The sequence below is a fragment of the Falco peregrinus genome, chromosome 14, assembly GCF_023634155.1.
Source record: "Falco peregrinus isolate bFalPer1 chromosome 14, bFalPer1.pri, whole genome shotgun sequence".
NCBI classification, from domain to species: domain Eukaryota; kingdom Metazoa; phylum Chordata; class Aves; order Falconiformes; family Falconidae; genus Falco; species Falco peregrinus.
The window spans coordinates 292,892-315,771 of record NC_073734.1 but is presented as its reverse complement, the minus strand read 5'-3'; the positions used below and the strand labels follow the sequence as shown (position 1 = coordinate 315,771).

General features: G+C 46.5%; 1 pseudogene; it reads right to left on the bottom strand.

Moving 5' to 3' along the window:
- Positions 1 to 22,880, bottom strand: part of LOC129785669 (hydrocephalus-inducing protein homolog) — a 67,688-nt pseudogene that overhangs the window by 11,341 nt on the left and 33,467 nt on the right.

Genomic DNA, 22,880 nt, shown 5'->3' with positions numbered 1-22,880 from the left:
CCGGTGGGTGGGCATCTCAAAAGCATTTGAAACAAACAGCTTGAGTTGTGGGGCTGGAGAATGAGAGATAAGGGCTGGACAGGGGTCCTTGGAACAAAGGCAAGACAGAAAGCAAGGAGGCAGATGCCATCTCGAGGAGAGGAGTCTGCAGTGGGAATTACTGTGGAGGCACCCCCCAGGCTCCTGTAACCCTCCTCACCTGACGGTCAAAGTCACGGGCTCAGGGGACCCATCCACACTGAACCGGAATCCTTCTGTGAACTGCCCCAGGGCGGTGGAACTGAAGGAGATCTGGATGACTTGGAGGCCATCTGGTGAAATGATGCCCTCCTGGGGGTGGAAGGAGAAGCAGGAGCCCAGAGCCGTCCCTGGAGGGACCAAGCTGAAGGGGGCATCGATGACTCCTTTGTTAAACAGGATCACCTGCAGCAGCAAGAAAGCAAAATGGAAATACATGAGGAATCTTCTTTCCTTACAGAAGGCTGATTTGTTTTCTAATTAAACTTCTACAAAAGGCAGAAGATGCTGTGTGCTGCTGCTTGGCTGAAGCCAAAGAAAACACAACAGGACAGTTTCTGCCTTTGGGTTTTTGCATGCAAAAAACCCCAGTGATAACTTCACATAAACAGAGTCACTCTGGGTTTATTCCACTGACACAGAGCAGTCCGCTTGGACTTGCAGGGCTGAGGATGTGCTCAGCATCACCAAGGCGATGCAGACCTGCCCCAAAGAGCAGCAAAGGGCGGTCGCAGCATTACAGCGAATCGTCACCTAACTGCTCCCGCTCCAGATGAGCCCAGTCCTGCCAAGGGCAAAACACATTCAGCTCCCGTCACAGCCAGCAAGTTTACTGGATGTAGAAAATACCTTGGGACAGCCCCATAACCAGCTTCAGCAGCACTCCCCGACTCTGCTAGGGTACGTCAGTGAGGCGCATTTTGTTCTTTTCTTTGATCTGAGAGTCTCTTTGTCTTTGCTCAACCAGACATGTCAAGAAAGGATGAGAGGGAGGGGCATAGCAGCTCCACCTGCTCTAAAGAATCTCTTTCATAAATATTCACAGCCATCATCTACTAATTTACCATTATTTACTGCTCCAACAAGCTACACAATCCTGCAGCATTTGCTGAGATTCAGCAAGAAATGCCCACACCTGCCTGTGAGTATCAGCACACTGGTGGTCACCAAACCTACCCAAAGCAAAGCTCTACAGTTTCCGAAGGCTGCAGGTGAAATCCGGCCATTTCTGTGGACTTATCTACCTGCTTGGCAGTTATTTTCCCTAAGTTTTGTCCTCGCAAAACCTGTCAGAAAAACTGAGACAGAAGCAGAGGTACAGCCCTTGTTTTTTTAATTTTGCAGCTGCTGTTGAAAACATTCCTGTATTCAAATTCTGCACTGGTAACTTGGAAACTACTCATATGTTTTACACCTTAATTACAAATTGCACTTAGGGATCCTACACTGAAGTTTACCTCCAGTCTGGCTACTTAATACAGCACTTGGAGTATCATCTACTTATTCACATTTTCTCCAGTAATGAAACCAACACATTGATATATATAGAATCAATAAAGAATCAGCATTAAAAAATGCATACATACAGTGCACAATATTTTGGCAAGAAAACACCTTAACGTGTCCTTCCCTGCAACAGTCAAGCTTTTGAAAATGTCTGGCACCATGTACTGCCTCATTTTCTACCGCCTCCAGTTGCTGTATCTTGGGGGTTTTTTTGGTTGGTTTTTTTTTGAGAAAACTTGCCACCATCGGCGGGGGGAGGCAAATACCCAGAAAGCTCCTTTGCTTCATTTCCAGAACTGCCCTGCTCTGTTCATAGAGCCAGAGGGGCACCAGGTCTGAAGGGTGGCAGGAGGCTGGTCAGCAGGGACAGCGCTCCCGGTGCCTGCGCGGGCAGCTCTGCGCGGGGAGGCTGCCCGGCTTCCCTCCGGCGCCAGGATCCAGCAAGTTGCGCTTCACTGAAAGGTGTTTGCAACGGACTCGAGTCGGAACACAACCCCTTTGTTCCAGCTGCTTTTTAACCGCCAGGGTACCAGGGCGCAGTGCATCTAGGGCTGAAACAAAAGCCTCTGGATCCTGACCTTTTTGACCCGGTGTTGCTATCATGTGTCAAGGGCTGGATTTTCTGCATGAAGCCTCCCAGCTGGTCTCAAAGGGAGGTTGCCAAAACACAGGGATCGGGGCTTTGTGGACAACATACACACCTTTCAGACCCCATCAAAACTATCCAGATTCTGCAAAAACTCCCACATTTAACTTACATCAAATAATGCGTGCACATAACTGCCTGTGTTGCCAGAAATCCAGCAGGTGCACAAAGCTCACTGCTGCCCCAGGGGCCATCAGGATCCACCCCAACCCCAGCAAGCCCCACTGCTCACCTCGTAGCTGGGGGCTGACGCAACAAAAACCTTCCCGATGTCCAGCTGGTCAAAGCTGAAGCGCAGCTGGGGCCCTATGCCGCTCCCTTTGATGCGCAGGGGCAGCCTGGTCTCACGGCCTGGGGAGAGGTTGCCATGTCAGTACAGAATTCCTTCGGTTCGCCTGGATTTTCCAGGCAGCCTCAGAGCCAGTCCCCGACTCCGGGCTGGGTGGCACCAGCACTAGATGCTCCGCGAGAAGATACGGGACCCTTCTCTTCCCTCAGCAGATCAACTTTGCGGCTGGTTTCTAACTTCTGACGGAGCCCTTGGGCTGGTTTGTAACTTAGCAATCAGTTTGCACCCTCAGAAAGTGATGCTGCGTATAAAACATGATTTCTGAATTCCTTCCCATGCACTTAAACGAGCTTTGAAATCCATTCAGAGAAGGCACAAAGCTCACAAAACAGAGCCGGAGAGAAAAATCTGCTGTCTGTATCGCTGCAATCGGAGACGACCGCACAGGAGCTGAGAAGTATGAGCCCAAGCAAGGCAGAGCAGCCTGCTGACAGCGATACCCCAGCAGCCTGCTGACAGCGACACGCGCACCCGAGCGCTGCCTCAAGCAGGCAGAGCATCTCAGCCACCACCTGCGCCTAACGTAGGGCTCCGTACCGGGGTGCTCCAGGGCTCACCGCCTGCAGCAGCGCCTTGTTAAGACGGGGCTTTACGGTCTCCAGAGAGCAGCACTCACCTGTTCCCACCATCAAACCAAGAGCTCAGCTTTGTAAAGACGCCCCACCTGAAGCATACTGAGCAGTTACGGAAAACCAGCCTCCTCGCTACTGAAACCAGATAAGCTCTAAGTGTACTGCTAACACACATATCCCTTGCTGCAAAGGCAACTGAGACCACAAGGCTTACAGCTGAACTCCAGGATGCTGAGTTTCTTCCTTAAGTCTGCTAAGATGGCATAGTGCAGGATCTTTCAGTCTGAAGCCTTTCTTGAACCACTGGAGCAGCCTAAAGTGCCTGAATTCTAGCTCAGATTTTGGCTTAGGTCCCCCTGCTGTTATAGATTTGCTAATAAGTTAAGATTGATTGACTTTATTTGATTGATTATTTGATTTTATAAAATCAATCATGTAATAGAAATGTAAGAGGATAAGAAAATATATTTTAATGAAACTTATAGTTATAGTAAAAAGCGGCTATAGAAAATCCTCTGTACAGCCCCGTACCAAGGCCGGAGGAATTGGTCAGAATCACCTAGTAGGAATGTTTAGAACTTAGATAACAGACTTAAGATTTGAGATGATTGTTTATATGTAACCTAGGAGGATGTACTAAAATGTCAAAATGAGAATTTATGTGAACTGGGGAGAGTCGAGTGAAGCAACCCATAGCTGCCGGCCAAGAAACAGTTACCTCAAGTGGCAGGTAATTCTGGCAGGGGGAGATCGAGACCACCGACTCACATACCACCTACCCAAATCGTACCCCAGACCCATTTCCGGACCTTTCTAACCTTTACTGCGCAGAATCGGGTACGAGAGTATGTTAATGATTTATGGGAAATCTTACGATTATGCATGGATATTTAATGAATATGTATGAATGAGTTCTATATAAGGTGTATGATTTTGAACCATGGTGTGCGTCGATCGTGAGGGGACTCGCTCACGCACCCGGCCGTCCATAAAGAAATGTCTGCTTATCTACATCACATTGGTGTCGATAAGCTCTTCATTCCGAGATTTCGGTAACAGTTTTGGCGACCCAGATGGGACCTCGCTGAAGGAGACCGGAGGAGTCGGGGACCTGATCGGTTCCAGCCGGCACCGAGGATTTCTCGGGGATACCCATCGATCCCCGATCCGTAAGGCTCTTCGCGACGTTCCCTGGATTTTGGTAAGACACTTCTTCTTGTAATTGTAGTAAGTGGGTAGGAGTCCCACTATAATAAGTGTATGGTAAGGAGTGGGTTGGAGACCCACCAGTGGGTTTGAGTCTCACTGAGTAAGTCTGCCTGTCAGACGCGGTGAAAGCTGCGCAGGCTTGGACTATAAGGATCCTTGTGGAAGAGGAAGCCTAGGCGCCTGCCCGTAAGACATAAGCGAAAGCTATTGCAGGGTTGGACAAAAGTGGAAACAAGAGAACCTACATGCTCTAGTGTTCTCTAAGGTAGTGCCTCTAACAAGAAGTTAGGAGGGGTTTTTCTTCTGATACAGAATTGTTTATTGTGTCTGTGTATCGAGAAGAAAATTAAGAAGTGTATAATATTGTGTTTTATGTCTTTGTTTAAAGTAACAATTGTGGAAAAGTGTGAGTGTGGCTGTAAGGGTGAGACGTGCAATTAAGCACGAAAGCGAGTGTGGAGCGTGGATCCGCGGATCGGGGAGACAGAGTTGAATAATTGTGTATTGTACTGTGAGTGATTATACCATGGCATCTAAGTTAACTCGGTTGTTTAAAAGTAAAAGCATGCGTAATCTTGCTGTAAATGATAAAATCCCGAAAAATTCTCCATTGGGATGTTTATTGGCACATTGGGGAGATTTATATGAGGATTTGCCAAAAAGCCAGATGATTGAGTATTGTAATAATTGGTGGCCTCTGTATACATTGGAAAATCAGGAAAAGTGGCCCATAAATGGAACACTGAATTATAATACTATTCTGCAGTTAATGTTATACTGTAAAAGGGAAGGGAAATGGAGTGAAATGCCATATGTGGATTTGTTCTTTTACCTGAGACAGAGAAAAGACTGGCAGGATGAATGCAAGTTAACTGATGGAGATAATTTTGTGATGGCTGTAACTGCTGATAACAAGAAAGTAAAAAGGTGTTGCTCAACTTGTGAGATCGGGAAAGGTTGTTTAAAGAAAAAGATTGTCACTGAGAGTGATGATGGACCAGAATTAGATATATCCCCTCTTAGGAGAGAAAGGAATCAGGGTCGAGAATCTAGGGCACGAGAACAGGCGATTGAACCGGATAGCAGTGGAACAGGAGATGTGGAAGAGAGATTATCGGAGATTGTAATTCATACTCCTGTTTCACGGAGAACTCGGCAACAGACACAGACTATAGCTCCCCTGCGACGGGGAGTTGGTAGTGATGGACCGGTCTAGTGAAAGTACCTTTTACAGCTATGGATTTGATGACTTGGAAGCAGGCAGCAGGAAATTATAGAGAAGATCCTGAAAAAGTGGGCAAGGTGGCAGATACTATAACTAGAACACAGAATCCAGACTGGAATGATTTACAGGTGATCCTGGATAATGTGTTAGATGATACAGAGAAGCAAACGGTATTAAAAGCTGGTAAAGCTCAGGCAGAGTTGGATGTGATGAGTGGAATTACAGGTGGAACAATAGAACAGAATTTTCCATCTGGGGATCCGCAGTGGGATCCAAATAATGTAACACATAGAGAAAGACTGAGACGGTATCAGAAATGGGTTTTATATGGGATTAGACATGCCATGCCTAAATCTCTGAATCGGTCTAAATTATATGAAGTAAGACAAGATAAAAATGAATCTCCCTCAGCATTTTGGGAACGATTAAAGGAAGCTGCCAGAAAACATACTGATTTGAGAGTGGAAACAGAGGCAGCACAAATGCAACTGGCTTTGATTTTTATGGGGCAATCGGCACCAGATATAAGGAAAAAACTCCAGAAACTGGAGGGAGAGAATTCAAGGAGTTTGAATACAATGCTGGAAGTCGCATGGAGGGTATATAACAACAGAGAAAGAGAAGAAAGAAAATCAAGGAGAACAGATTTATTGGCAGTAATGACAGGAACGGTAGACAGAGGAAGGGGCAGAGGAAGAGGACGAGGATTTAATGGGAGGGGAGGTTGTATGCACTGTGGCCATCGGAAATTTAATACCCCCTTAGGAGTAAATCAGTGTGCTTTGTGTAGAGAGGAAGGACATTGGAAAAAGGATTGCCCTAGAAACAAGAGTGTTTCTCACGACCTTGCCAAGATAATGATTTTAGACGACTGAAGGGGACCGGAGGGGAACCCAGCTGAACCTCTGGTTAAAATTTAGCTGGGAGATAAAGAAGTTAAATTTTTAGTAGATACAGGAGCGACATTTTCGGTATTAAATACATGTAAAGGAAAAATAGGAACAAAACCAGCCAATATAATAGGAGCAACAGGGAAAGAAGAAAACCAGGCCATTCCTACAACACCTAGATTTGAAATTTGGAAATAAGATAATTACACATGAATTTTTGTATGTACCAGGATGTCCGATACCCTTGTTAGGAAGAGATTTGTTGTCTAAATTAAATGCACAAATTGTTTTTGATGAAGGAGAACTTTTCTTGAAAATACCCGAGTCAAAAACGGGAGAAATCTTGATGATACAAGAAAGAGTAAAGGAACAAGAAATTCCACCGGAGGTGGATTTGGCAGTGATCCCTACTGTATGGGAAACAGATATTCCTGGTAAATCGAAACTAGCAGAGCCTGTTAAAATAGATTTGAAGGAAGGCGCAGGAACAGTGAGAATTAAACAATATCCAATCAAACCGGAAGTGAGACAGGAATTGAAGAAATTGAGTGATAAATTTTTGGAGTATAACATTTTGGAAGAATGTGAATCTGAGTATAAGACTCCTATCTTACCAGTCAGAAAACCCTCGGGTGAATATAGGCTGGTACAAGATTTGAGAGCAGTAAATCAACTAGTTAAGGACATTTATCCTGTAGTAGCAAATCCTTATACACTGTTAACAGCATTAAGGGACACTTATCAACGGTTTACAGCGCTTGATTTAAAAGATGCTTTCTTTTGTATACCTTTGGAAAAAGAAAGCAGAAAACTGTTTGCTTTTGAATGGGAAAATCCTCAAACCGGGCGAAAGATGCAGTTGACATGGACTAGATTACCCCAAGGATTTAAAAACAGTCCAACTATCTTTGGAAATCAATTAGCAAAGGAACTTGAAATGTGGAAACAGGATAAATCAAGACCTGGGCATTTACTTTTACAATATGTGGATGACATATTGATTGCTACAGAAGAAAGACTTACCTGTATACAGGTGACTATCGACCTCTTGAATTTCCTGGGACTAAATGGATACAAAGTGTCCAGGAAGAAAGCCCAGACAGCCTGCCAGACTGTGATATATCTGGGCTTTGAGATTTCAAAAGGATAACGACAATTAGGAAAAGATCGCAAAGAAGCTATTTGTGGTATACCTGAGCCGAGAAACATTCATGAACTCAGAGCATTTTTGGGAATGACTGGGTGGTGTCGCCTTTGGATCATGAACTATGGGCTAATAGCTAAACCGCTGTACGAGGCCCAAAAGAACTCTCCCTTTGTATGGGGCCCACAACAACAAAAGGCTTTTGTAGAGTTGAAGCGTGCCTTAATGTCTGCACCTGCCTTGGGACTGCCGGATCTAACCAAAGATTTCCAGCTGTTTGTACATGAAAGGCAACACCTTGCACTGGGAGTGTTAACTCAGAAGATAGGAAGCTGGAAACGACCAGTCGGATTTTTCTCTAAACAACTGGACACAGTGAGTAGAGGGTGGCCAAACTGCCTTCGAGCAGTGGCAGCAACAGTGATGCTCATACAAGAAGCTCGGAAATGGACTTTGGGAAGAACAATAACAGTCTATGTCCCACACATGGTGATAACTGTCCTAGAACAGAAGGGGGGACACTGGCTGTCTCCCAGCCAAATGATGAAGTACCAGGTAGTACTGACTGAACAGGATGATGTGATTCTAAAGACAACTAACCTGGTAAATCCTGCAGTATTTTTAAGTTCCATACAGGAAGAAGGACGACTGGAACATGATTGCTTGGCTGCCATCGAGTATGTTTATTCCAGTCGTGAAGATCTGAAGGATGTACCACTGGAGCGACCAGACTGGGAACTGTATACTGATGGAAGCAGCTTCATGGAACAAGGAGTCCGATACGCCGGATATGCGGTAACAACAGAGACTACAGTTATAGAAGCAGGAGCATTGGCGAGTACCACATCAGCCCAAAAGGCAGAACTCATCGCTTTAATTCGAGCCTTAGAGATAAGCAAAGACAAGAAAGTAAGTATCTGGACTGATTCAAAATATGCCTTTGGGGTAGCGCATGTCCATGGAGCTTTGTGGAAAGAGAGGGGGTTATTGTCCTCTCAAGGATCAAACATTAAGCATCAAACAGAGATTTTATGATTATTGCAAGCAGTTCAAAAGCCAGATCAAGTAGCAATCATGCACTGTAAGGCACACCAGATTGGGAATACAAAAGTAATAGCTGGGAATAATTTAGCTGATAGAACAGCAAAAAAGGTAGCAAAGAAACAAGCATTGCAAATGGCAATAATTCCTTCTAAAACAGTAACCCTTCCTAGGGAAAACCCGAGATATTCAGAGGAAGATGACAAATTGAGTCCGTTATTAAATGCTAAGAAAAACTTAGCGGGATGGTGGGTAACCCCTAATGGACAGGTAGTAATTCCACCTCTTGTGATGAGAGAGATAATTCAAACGAGACATCAGGAATGTCACTGGGGAGCAGAAGCCTTAGTAACATCTTTACGAAAACAAGTAATATCAGTTAAGATGTTGGGAATAGCTAAAATGGTAACTGCAAAGTGTGAAGTATGTTTGAAAAATAATCCAATGATTAAGAAAAAGGTTCAAATGGGTAGACTGAAATCTGGTGTAGAACCTGGAGATGATTGGCAAGTAGATTTTTCAGAGCTACCCAGACAAAATGGGTACCGGTACATCCTGGTAGGGGTTGATACTTTTACAGGATGGCCAGAAGCCCTTCCCTGTCGCACCACACAAGCAAAAGAAGTGGTGAAGTGGTTATTACAAGAAATAATTCCGAGATTTGGAGTTCCTATTGGAATTTCTTCTGACAGAGGTCCACACTTTGTTGCTGAAGTAGTCCAAAGTGTTAGCAAAGTATTGGGTATTAATTGTGACCTACATTTATCTTGGAGACCCCAATCTAGTGGGAAAGTGGAAAGGATGAATCAAACTTTGAAACGACAAATAAGTAAAATTTGTCAAGAAACCAGTCTAAAGTGGCCTCAGGCGCTTCCATTGGCATTATTACGTATCAGGGTACAGCCAAAGAGTGGAACCTCACTCAGTCCTTATGAATTATTATATGGAAAACCATATGAGTCTCCAGAACCAAATCCAAACGTACATGTAAAAGGAAAGCAGGATGTATATAACTATTTGCTTTCTCTAGGAAAAACTCCGGCTGCAATTCGGAGTGCAGTAATTTGGAATAGACCTTTATCCCTGGAAAATTCAGTGCATGATTTCCAACCAGGAGATTATGTCTATGTGAAGACCTGGACCTCTGAACCTTTACAGGAACGTTGGAAAGCACCTTTCCAAGTACTGTTAACCACTTTTACGGCTCTCAAGATAGCAGAATCGGATGCTTGGATCCATTATACTCGAGTGAAGAAAGCACCTATTCCATGGAAGATTATCAACCGTGACCCAAAGACTTTAAATTTGACTTTGAAAAATGTCTAATTTTTCATATCAGGTTATGATCGTTCTTTGGATTCCATTTGGGTTGGTAGTGTTGGCAGGATCATGGGCTGACTTGGTGGACAGGAATGAAAGACAAATAGAGACAGAACAAGTGATTGAAATTCCCAAACAAACGGCTGAGGAAAATTTGATGGTAGGATTGATTAAAGGATTTGCCAATTTACAAAATGTTTTGCAGATCACTGCTTGTTTACCAATACCGAGGGCAGTAGGTGAATCTATTCCATGGGGAATCTTAACCATGAATCTGACCAAATTAGAATATGAGACAATGGATTGTAAACAAGAACCTAGGGAAACTTGGGAATTGCAAAAGGTTAAAGTTGGGGAAGAATCACCAGTATATTCAACCATTTGGGAATGTAAAGGATGATTTGTAGCTAAACCGGGATTATATGGAGATTTAGGGAACAAGGGATGGTGTTACTAGCCTAAAATGGCTACAACAAACACCAGTGTATGGATAACCGAGACAAAATGTGAGAAAAAGAATCGAACCCTACAGGAAAAGGAAATAGTTTGGGATTCGGTTTGGTCTATGACCTTATATTCCCATTTTCAGTATATGGCAAAAACTCCTTGGTGTTTTACCTGGGATGGAAAAGTGTTTTCAGTATTACCCTGGGTCAATGATAGATCAACTTCATTGGGAGAAAAGGAGAATAAAATAGTGCCATGGTGGAAATGTGAAAAAGTGTATGATTGTAGCAATGCAGACTTAATAATTCAAAGAATCCCTCCTTTGGCTGCCGCTTTAAAATATGGTTGTTTTTGTCAAGGTCTTAAGAATACTCTCAATCTATCTAGCGTCTATATACCCAGAAGAGGAATTATGTTTAGTTGTAGAAAATCTACTATTCAAAGTCCAGGACATTTAATTTGGGCATTGAGTGATGGAACCTGGACAACTCATCTACCATTAGATGGTAAAGTGAAACAAATAACTTTAGGCGTGCCAACATTGTGTCCGATTTGGAAGAAATCACCATTTAGAGGATCTCTAGAAAATTTAGAACTGAAACGAACAAAGAGATCTGAGACAAATGATGATACTTGGAATGAACCATCTACAGGAGTGAAAATTGGCTGGGCAATTGAATCACTTTTAAATCCTATAGCATCATATAGAAACAGAGCATGGCTTTATAAGTTAACTGGTCAAGTGGAAAAATTAGCAAACGTTACCAAAAAGGGGTTTAAGGAATTGAATATACAATTACAGGCGACCTCTAGAATGACTTTACAAAATAGAATGGCACTAGATATGCTCCTACTTAAAGAACATGGAGTATGTGGCTATCTCAAAGATAAGCTGGACCACCGTTGCATCCCCATTTCAAATGTCACACAAGATGTCGAACATGATTTGGATTTATTAGATAAAATTGAAAAAGAAACAGAATCAATTCAAGAAGATATGTCAGAAGACTGGTTAGGGAAAATTTTTAACAAATTAGGAAGGAACTTGAGCTCTTGGATACAATCCCTAATCAAAACTTTGTTTCTGTTACTGATTGTCCTTTTGATGATCATGTTGGTATATGCATGTTTGAAGAAGCAGTTTACCAATAGAATTGCAATCAATCGTATGATCATGAGAGAAGTACCAACCAGTCCACCAAGGTATAGCCCACCACCAAAATATGTTGAAACAAATGATATGTAAATAATGTGAAAGTATTGAGATAATGATTTTCAACACTTTCAAAGGGGGGAAATGTTATAGATTTGCTAATAAGTTAAGATTGATTGACTTTATTTGATTGATTATTTGATTTTATAAAATCAATCATGTAATAGAAATATAAGAGGATGGGGAAATGTTATAGATTTGCTAATAAGTTAAGATTGACTTTATTTGATTGATTATTTGATTTTATAAAATCAATCATGTAATAGAAATATAAGAGGATAAGAAAATATTTTTTAATGAAACTTATAGTTATAGTAAAAAGCGGCTATAGAAAATCCTCTGTACAGCCCCGTACCAAGGCCGGAGGAATTGGTCAGAATCACCTAGTAGGAATGTTTAGAACTTAGATAACAGACTTAAGATTTGAGATGATTGTTTATATGTAACCTAGGAGGATGTACTAAAATGTCAAAATGAGAATTTATGTGAACTGGGAAGAGTCGAGTGAAGCAACCCATAGCTGCCGGCCAAGAAACAGTTACCTCAAGTGGCAGGTAATTCTGGCAGGGGGAGATCGAGACCACCGACTCACATACCACCTACCCAAATCGTACGCCAGACCCATTTCCGGACCTTTCTAACCTTTACTGCGCAGAATCGGGTACGAGAGGAGAGTATGTTAATGATTTATGGGAAATCTTACGATTATGCATGGATATTTAATGAATATGTATGAATGAGTTCTATACAAGGTGTATGATTTTGAACCATGGTGTGCGTCGATCGTGAGGGGACTCACTCACGCACCCGGCCGTCCATAAAGAAATGTCTGCTTATCTACATCACATTGGTGTCGGTAAGTTCTTCATTCCGAGATTTCGGTAACACTGCCATCCCATTCTACTCTTGTACGGAAAGCGAGTAGCACAAGGAGCAGAAGGTAGCCCCAGAAGTTGTACACAACTGTCACTGTGGCTTTTGTGCAAAACTATTCCTCTATCCTTTGAGCTCCTTTTGTGTGACACCCACCATTAACTAAAGCTTAGGGACTGAAAGTTGATTTCTTTTTTTATAAAAGTCTGCTGCTTAGTCATTCCAGAATGTCCAAACCAACTTCTTATTGCAAAGAGCAGCCCACGTGTGACTAGATCACAACTCGGAAAAAACCCTCCTGGAACAGCCTTTTCAGTGATCCCTGACTTTGGGCTTGCAACCGTGGCACGGGGATGTTTGATCACGTCCAAAGCCAGAAAGGAAGAGCTAGGGAGCTTGTGCTGAATTCAGTGGTTTTTCAGTGGATCCAGCCGAAGCCCAGCTGACAGCAGAGATGAGTTACACTTCACAGCTCAGGCACGCATCAGAGGGCTGTGTACTTCTATTGCACAGACACCCGAAAAGAGGCAGTACTGGGTGCTCGCTGTTCAGAAGATTTTTCCATCTTGCATCACATGTGGCCTAATTTTCATTAAAAACTTGATGTTCTAAACCATCAAAGCTCTTAGGAAATGACAAAGATTTCCAAGGGACAAGTTTTGCCCATAATCATGGGTGAGGCATGCCCCACGGCCACTATCATCAAAAAAAATCAGTGGCCATTCTTTCCCTTCTGCAGCAGGCCCTCAGCCTCTCCTGGAAGGTCTGCGGAAGCTATCCTTTCTTCTGCCCCTACATTGATGCTGGAACTTTAGGAAACCCTGGGAGTTTTACGCTCTCTCCTTCCAGGTGAACCTCAGAGAGTGCTCTCCTGAAAGGAGGAGGAGCAGAGTAAAATACAGACCATTCAGGACAGCCGAGAGAAAAAGAAAGAAAAAAGAGAGTATGTCCCGCTCCTCGCTAGCAGCTGGGGCTTCCAGGAGCACCCAGCCGCTGGCCAAGGCCTGGGTGCCCCAGGCTGGGACCGTGTGATGCTCCCACCACAGCATGTCCCAGAGCACATGGACCAGGGCATGGAGGGGCCGCAGCCTCCTTGTCCTCAGTCCCAAAGCCACACCTGGTTCTGTGGAGTGAGAATTCGGATCTCAGTCGGGTTAACACCTTGGCACATCATGGAGGGATTACAGCTCGGCATTCAAAGAAACAGGGGTGTGGGTGGCCCAACAGCACAGACCTGTTTCCCAAGTCCCTAACTTCTGCTGCTTTCTGGCACTCGTTTTTTTGCCCACGGAACGTCCCCAGGTTTTGAGCTTGGTTTTGAACGTGATTCTCAACCAACCACATCAACACAGAGATCCAGCTTTACACGATGTAGGACACGGCAAGTGAAGGAGGGATCAGCACTTAGGATTTTGCTTCTCCCTGCAAAAGCGGCTTAGAAATGGGTTTTGGAAGAAATCAGATGTAACCCAGTACATTTCCATATCCAGAAAAAAACAACAAAAAAAGAATTTTAGGTGATTGAGCCCCCCCACCACGTTCTTCCTTCCAGCACTCAAGAGCCATGGCTTTATTTGCATGAATAACTAAGAAAGTTCATTTTGAGCTTAAACAAAACAAATTTCAAACCACTTCTTAACCGCTGGCTTTGCAAGTTGCACAGTGCTGATGAGTTCTGTAAATCACCTGGTCCAGAAGCGTTCGGCTAAGCGATTTATGGAGGCAACTGCAAAAACACACATGGAGGCCAGCCACTTCCCCGTGGGGCTCGAGATCCAACTGCAATTTCACAGTGCTGCACTAGGGCAAAGCTTCTAAATATTCCCTGCAAGGGGCACACGCTGTCTGCAAATCGTCCTCCAAAGGGATCTGTGACTGGCATGCAAATGCACGAGGAAGGCAGTCACACTGCTCAGAGTCGTCAAGAAGCAAAATTAATGACTCCCTAGTTAAAGATCACGGGTTTCTTCTTTAAACTCTTTTTGCACCCTGGGACAGTCTCCACCCTGACGATACAGCGGCTCAGCTCTGTTTTGTGAGGGATGGGGGGTAGGTGACCTCCTTGAGGTCCTCTCCCAAGGGGCCCATGGAAGAGTTCAGATCTCCTGAGGGACCACGAGGGTTTTTCCAGAGCAGGCTCCTCTTTCTAAACACCGATCGCTTGCCCAGCTCTGTTTCCTGTAACTCCCAGGTTGCATGTAAGTAATTTTCCTATTTCTCTGCCACAACAACAACAAAAGCTCTCCAGGCACAACCCCTGGAGATCCCTGCAGCAAAGTGATGGACAGCCCCACCACCACAGCAAAAATCCCAGGGCCAGGAGCACAGCGCTGAGCCAGGATTCCCTTGGGAGCAACTTTTTAAATCAACCCTTTCCTTCCACAGCTCTAACAACTGCAGCTGGCGGCCAGGAAGGCGGTTTGTTAACACGAGCCCTGGTTAATTACTGTAGGTGGCATTTGCCAAGTAAACCCTGCGCAATTACCGTATCAATAAAAAGCTGTTTCATGGCCTTTGTATCTGCCAGCTTGGAGCAGTAAGGAATGGCTCGAAGCAGCTGGGTTAGTGATCTCAGCACCCTCCAGAACGGGAGCCTGGCTGCTGGGGACCACGGGCCTCGCACCTCCTTCCTCTTAGATGGGGAAAACCAGAGTGTTCCCTGGATGGAAATCTGACAGGGACCTCCCACTCCTGAAAAACACCTCAAGCAGCACCACACGGACGGAGAGGAAGGACAAGGTAACCTGAACCACGGAGCTTGCTGCAAGCATTCCCTGCCCCGTGCCAGCACAGCAAGGCCATCACCTCTGTAAGGGCAAAGGCGGCATAACTCGGTGGGTCAGTGATAACCGCTCCCAGAAAAAGACCTGACAGCACTTCTGTCAGCCGGGGGGAGCATAAAGCTTGTCTAGCAGGCTGCTCGCACTCTGACTTCTGGGGAGGGTGCTCACCCTGCTGAGGACAGCGAGCCCTGTAACACGCGACCCAGATGAAGCAGAGACTTGAGCCACGAGGTGACGATTCCCACGCAGGGACAGCAGCACACGTGTGGCACGTTCACAGACACCCTGCGCTCAGCAGGGCTCAGCCACTACGGTCTGGCAGCGCCTGGAGAGCGGGAGGTGACCCAGGGGCAGGGAGCACGTTTCACTCAGCTCCTACCGCCTCAGGAGCCCGATGGTGCATCCACGTAATAAAGGCTCATCCTGGAGGTCTATAGGGGCTTAGTGCTCGTCCACCAAAGCTCTTCTGCGAGTACCTCTCTGCCTTTACAAACACCTTGCAGCACAACGAATGCATGGTATGAAAGCTCGCTGCTTTGGCTGCTCTGGGATCAGCGGTCGGAGCCAGGCGCGCTAAGCCCTGGCTCTGCACAGACCAGCTGGGAGCCACAGGGACAGCAGGAAGGTGCTGGCACTGCCCTGCTGACCACCGGCTCTTCCTAGGAATTCCGTGGGAACCAACTGGGCTGGAAGAGTATTTGTGCCTCGCCTTTGCTGTGGGTAGCAGGAGGAGGAGAAAGGAGCTGTACCTGAGATGTCGCAGCAGACTGTTGATACACTCTGGCTTCTCGGGGTTTGAAGATCACGTAAATTTCAACTGAAGAATTTGGCCAGACATCTCCCTCCTAAGACAGGAGACAACAAACCATTTACCTTCAAACGTTACGTTTCTTGTTTTCAACCACAGCCCTGTAAGCCTTTATTTAGAGCATCAATGATGAGCAAGGAGCAAACAACACTTACAAAATGTGTAAGACTTTGGAAGCAGCTGTGAAAAAAATTAAGTCCCTTACCTTTACTAGCACCCGGTAAAGGCTTGCCTTTTTTTTTTTTTTTTTTAATTAGGGCTATAATAAAGGAACTAAACTGGCTGGCTTCAGCATATCAAGGATCTCTTCAGAAGTGCCAGCTGACCTAAAGAAAAGATACGGTTTCCCTCCAAACCTTCCCTTATATCCCTGTGTCACTACAGCCATGTGAACACGTCTTCTCAGATCAGAAGAGATTTAGCAAGTCAAATGGATTTTTCCATTCTTAGTTACAAAGATAGAAAGAAAGAAAACCATGCCTGCCTTCATCATTGCAGAAGAGATCTGTAAACCAGCTCACAAACAAAGGCAAGGTCCCGTCAGGGCTGGCTACCCCGGCCAGGGCTCACTGTCCAAGCCTCCCTCTGCTTGCAGGCAACAACTGGCAGAAGAGGAATATCAGGGCTTTGCAATCTGCTCCAGCTGCCTGCAGGTCTCCACAGGGGGTATGAGACATTGCCCATGACACAAAGCCCTAGTTGTCCTGGCCTCCTCCCGTTCCTGCATCACCGCTGCTGTCGGAAGCGGAACCGGAGCTGGGTCAGTGCCCACGTGGCATTTCTCTGACACTAGAATGTGATCCTGGCTCAAAATAACCCAAACCGAACACCAAAATGGTGAACTTCCGCTGCACAAAAAAAATCCAGCTTCAGCAAGAACCTGGGAGAACCCTGCAAGCGTAAATCTTCAAACAGCGAGGGAGTGGCGATGGGTCCCTGCAGGTGTTATTCCCAGCGGCCGAGGCCCCAGCGGGATGATTTGCCCAACACCACCGAGACCACGGTGATTGCTGCAGTGTTGCTGGCATCTCTCTGTACGCTGTATAACTCACCAGATGTCCTGCCATGCTCCAGGAAGCCAGTCAGTGGTGCAGTAAGATCCTGGTAAGGGACATATCTCCCTACATCCAGGGTGCTGCTGGATCCCAAGGCACAGTCAGATGAGACTGCTCTAAGGCATCAGAGGAGACAAGCCTACGGACGAGCAACACAACCCATCCATTCATATGCACCCGCACAGCTCTCTGCAACAATCCTAACGCAGCATTATTGATGGAGCCTTGCACTCATATCCTCACTCCCAAGAAAACCTGCACCAGCAGTTAACAGACTCAAACCTCTTGAGCTTCTGACATGAAATCACCATTCTCCAGGATTCAACGTATTTGGACAGAAACTTCAGGCAGTACGTCCACAATCAGCTTCCCTGTATTGTCAGTGAAGCTGCACGCCAGACTGTTTGACTCAAAGGGAGAGGGCAAGAAGAAATCATCAGTTACACATTATTCTACTATTCTGTGGCTAAAAAAAAAATTGTGAAGGACATGACTGTTTTGGGAAACCTTTGTCATTTCTCCCTTCATTACTGCTGTATGTCAGACCATAAAACTGGAAAATATTGTGACCTATTTCTCCTGGGAAATGAAAATAGGCTGTTGGAAAGGTTCCTCACATTCCTGCTACCCCACGGGGAAGAAAGAATTGCTGGTTAAAAGGATACACTTCACTACTCACCCTTGCGGGCTACTGCTACATAGGCGTACCAGCCCTAGGACACGGCAGGAGCCAGCGGTCTGCCGCGGCTAGCATATTCTCCGTAAGATGGCAGTTGAGTCAGATCATGGAAAACTACCGTGGATGCTTGCCAGGACAGAAATGCAACTATGCAGTGCTGTGAACACGATATTGCAACACTGCTGGCTTAATGTCAGCCTCAGGCAGGCTGCAGCTGGCAGGTGGCATAAAATACAGACGGTGGATGTATGATGATCCAGCACAAAAACTCCTGCTGTTGTGCCCTGGCTTTGCTACAGCATATGCCAACGTGATACCCGAGGGGACGGCACACCATGACTCACCGCTACAGAAGTGACCTCAATAAGGAGACCAACCATAAATAGATGCAGATCCTATTTCCCCTCCCTCAGCCCCTAAATAATGCGAATCTCCTCAACCTCCACCAGCCTGAAAAGGAAAAAGCTGGTCTTGGAAAGTGGGGCACCACCAACTGTCGGCCTGCTTTGTTTGGTGGAGGGAGAAGGTGATCCATGGAAAGGAAATCACTGCTCAAAGCACACCAAAACCCCCAAAGACAGAGCTGGCAACACAAGTACTGAAGTGACTCCCCAAAGTGCATCCTGTTAGTTCAGGGCACTCAGGGAAAAGGCAGCGCCAAAGCCAGTATCTGCCCCTTCCCATCAATAACCGAACCCACAGCGAGCGGAGGGATGGACCATAGCTCCCACTGGAGATGGCGCCTTCTGCCAAAAACCAAAGTGCTCTGCAGTCCCCTCTCATTTGGATGGGGACCAGCTGGGCACCTCAGCTGAGGTGGACGTTTGCAGGAACAAATATCGCTGTTATCTCCTGGCCCAACCTCTGCACCAACAGCAGTAGCACTTGCGTAACCTGCACATCTTGAAGACCACCTCCATCGGCTCAGAGCTGACACGTGGCACTGAGGAGTTGCTACCAGGCAATGACAAGACAGTGATGACTTGTCAAGGTAAGAGCAATGATTACAAATCCTTTTCCTCCCTTTCCTCTGGTTTCCATTTCCAAGGAGTCAGCTCCCACATGTCTGTACTGTGACTTACAGCTAAGCTGTGGTGGGGAAGGTGCAGCAAAAAGCAAGGACTTTGTCCTTTGAGAGCCACCTGGGCTTCTACCACAGATGCTTCTGCTGACATACCATGCGTCTTTGCAAAAATAAATCAACTTCGAGATGCACTCAGGAAGTCAGAGTTACAGAACAGCTTGTTTCCCACAGGCTTGGACGGCTGCTCAAAACGTTCATGGTCACAGGCTGACTGCAAAACCGCTCCTCCTCTTTTCTCTTATTATTTTCATCAGCAAGTTAACCTTATACAGGCTGAAACAGCCTGCTGCAGCTTCCACTGAGAGCAACCCCTGGCAGCTAACGGCCCGCTTACACAGCAAAGCTGCTGCACAAACCCTGCAAAGCCACCCTGCCCAGAGAGCCTTTCCAAAGCTATCGTCCCTCCAGCGGCCTCCTAACCTCTGGGAACCTCCAGCCACTTGTTCCAAGGGTTCGATTCTTTCTATAGGGTGCTCCCAGGCACCACAGGTGATAGGTGGGAAGAGCAGCCGCCGCTTTTGGCCAGAAGGTCCGAGGCAGCAAGGTCCCAGCTCTGGTGGGGCCCCTCCAGCAGATTTACACGGTGCTGCAAGAAGGGTCTCTGTCCACGCTAGAAGTTACGGGACTCTCACCGGGGAGAAGGTTGTGGAAGTCAGCAGCAGTGGATTTTTAGATTTTACATTTGATAGGAAAAAAGACTAACATTTGATGTGAAGACACCCGTACGCCAGGGGGGAAGACAGACATCAGCAAAACTATGAATGTGAAACCCATTGTTCCATAAATCATGGAATTAATGGAAATCTAAAGACTGATAATGCTGAACCAGCCAGGAGGGGAACGACTCCTGTAGTATCCCACTTACACCCAGTCCTAAGCCAACTGTAACATCAACACAGCCATTCAGGAAAGGTTTCCACTCGAGACTTGAGGCCAGGCTACACTCTGGGTCCGTACAGCGCTACACGGAGCACCAGGACTCAGCGGGCAGCCAGGCTGCTGGACCTCACCCTAATGCACTTCAGGAGCCCAAGAGCAGGTTAAGCTCGTTATGGAGACCTAGCCCAGTTGTAATGAAGCAGGAGCCCTGGGACATGCTCCAAAACCAGCTGGCACAGCTCAGGTGATCGGCTCCCGCTCTCTGCAATACCCCCGCTGCTCTGACACAGGCTCTTGGTCCCATCATGCTGCTCTCAGCTGCAGTGGTGTGAAACTGCAGCTGTGCTCACATGGGGGGCTCTCAGCCTCATTCGGGCTATGGGAGTAACCAAGAAGAGAACAAGATCCCCTTCCTTAAAAAAAAAAAAAAATCGTTTCACCTACTATAAAAGAAAGAAGAGGCTCAGATTATTCTAGCGTTTGCAACAGGATGAGAAGGGATTTTGCATTGCTCAGGCAGCAGGCATTCTTCATCTCAGACCATGCAAATACTCAGAGTCAGGGCTCTGTTTCATTGAAGGACATGAGGTTTTGATTGCGCAAACGCAAAAGCAAAAAGTTTTCTCCAAGTCTGCAATGAAACTCAAAAAGTTCGTTTAAAGCTGCCAGCCTTGCGTGCAGGCTCACAGACGATGCTGGGAGGGAGAGTCACACATGGTATAAATCCAGATTATATGAAGGGATTGGTCTTTCCGTGATTAAACGGGCTGAACTTGGCCTCCTTTCCATAGAGGACCTTTTCATTCTTCAATAGGTGAACTAATGCCCATGGTTAATCCCCATACGCTACGTGTAAGGCCTGCCCTTATATATAATAATCAGTACCCCTGAACACTGTAAGGACACTTATGAAGTGCCCTTAATTTATAGCCCTTGCAGCAGAGCTCAGCTTTAGGCAGGCTCTCGCCGCCTGCCAGGACCTCACTGTTTAGAAACGCTTTTTGCAACAACCTCTCCCAGCCTCACTAGAAACCTCATGTCTTCCCTCTCGGCACATCAAGACGCTGACGCGGGTATCTGCCAAGTGACCTCATTCAGGGAGGAGGAGGAGGAGGAAGAGAGGTTCTCAGCTATCACTTACCACCGGCTCAATGGCAAAAATATCACTGGAGAAAAGCATAGAGTCTTCTCGCACCTTTGCCCTCTGGTTCTGGAAGGCACGGGAGAGAAGGGAAAGGCGTTCTTGGAGCGTGGGGTCCATTGCACGCTGCTTGAGAAAAGAATCCCTCTCATTCTCCTCCTGCTTCTGCAGCCTGCGACAGCGCCTGCAGCCATGGGGAGACACAAACCAAGCAGATCATTTAATAAACAACATATTTGCAGAGACTGTCGCGTAAGCGCAGGAGCAGCCACGCACGGGGGGAGGAACAGCAGGAGCAGCTCAGCAAGGGGCTGACCCCAAGCCACGGGGTCCCAAGCAGATCAGGTTATCACTTGTTCGCTGGCATGGCAGGTAGTTTTACGCCACACTCACGAGCTAAGAGGAGGTTTGTGAAAGCTAGCAGCCCTCAGGAGAGCCTCCTGGCTCAAAGCTACTGCCACGACTAATGGACAACCCACCAACACCCTCAGATGGCTTTTCCTCCCGTAGAGGTGCTCGGGGAGATGGATGAAGATGAAGGAGCACACACTGCAGTGCTTCGCTGGCAAGGGGAGAGCAGCTGGGATTCAGCTGCAGGTTACCAGCATCACTCTTTTTTACCTTCCCTTTTGGACTGGCAGGGATAAGCAAACTAGATCTGCTCCACTGCCTACACTGCCATCCAGCAGAGGATCCCAGAGCATTTGAAAAGCCAACTCACGGACTTTCAGGCATTGCATGACTTCAGTGAAATTAATGGGTTTATATGCATGAAGACAGAGGCCCCGAGAGGTGAAGGGACTTTGCCTAGCATCACCCAATAACGAAGGCAGGACCAGCATCTCTGAATGCAAACCCTTACATCCAGCCTTGAACCACTTCAACATTTTTCTCTTTTTGGCCTTCTCCACAGAGCTTTGACACAGGTCACCTCTCCCTCACTCGGTAGTTGTAGCAGCAATCATTCTAGTGTTTAAAGCTCGCAACCGAGAGGTGAGAAGGGAGCACTGCTGCAGAGCACTTGCTTCCCAGCTGGCACGTGGATGTGCCCCCTTCACGCTCCAGTCCCCTGGCCACCAAGGACCAGCAGGTGACTACTCGAGGGGGATGAGGGGAAGGCTCCATACACAGCACATCAGGGCAACGTGGTATAAACAGGACCGCAATCACCACCCAGCTAAATTCCAATACATTTAGAAAGGAAACACAGCCATGGACATTACTAGCAGCACGCAGACAGAGCCTCGGGCAAATGCTGTCACCAGTGCCAAAAATACTTTCTTTGGCTTGCTCCCTGTGGAGTGTCATGAGAAATGTTTTTCCACGGCTGACCTACAGCGCTGTGCATGAGGGGGGCTTCCAGGCACCAAGATGAGCAACCCTCAACTAAGCCTTCATCAACAGACAATAATTCCATTGTTGAATCCCAGAAAGTCCTGCAGGAGGGAGACAGAGCAAACCCCTGGGTAGACCTTGTGATGATCCAGGTCTTTTGGGGTGACAGCCAAGCGCAGGGTGCTGAACTGCCTCCTCCCATCGTAAAAGTCCTCTCTGCTCTGACATCTCAAAAGCTTCTGCTACAGCAGGACAGTGGCCTCGGAGCTATGACCACCCCTAAGACTGCAAGTAAGGAAGAACAAAGCACTCTGCTCAGAGTACAGAACACGAGCTGGCATAAGATCAAGTGCCATTGGAAAAAAATGGGTTGAAGTTAACTGTGGGGAAACCTGGTTGCTTCTGAGGGGAGAGAGGATCACTCAGGGTCCCATCTGAGATAGGCAGGTGGGAAGAGATGCTAAAAGAATGGCGCAGGGACGTACTAAGAGAAGGTCATGAGACTTTTTCTGTTAACACACTGATCTTGCACAGAAGTCACACACTGCGCAATTAAAAACAGAGAAGAGTGGAAAACTAGTTTTGGCCTTCAAGGCATTTCTGACCTAATTACACTGAACTTTATTTGCTCAGAAGCCCTCAAAAAGTTCTCCAGCTGAAGGC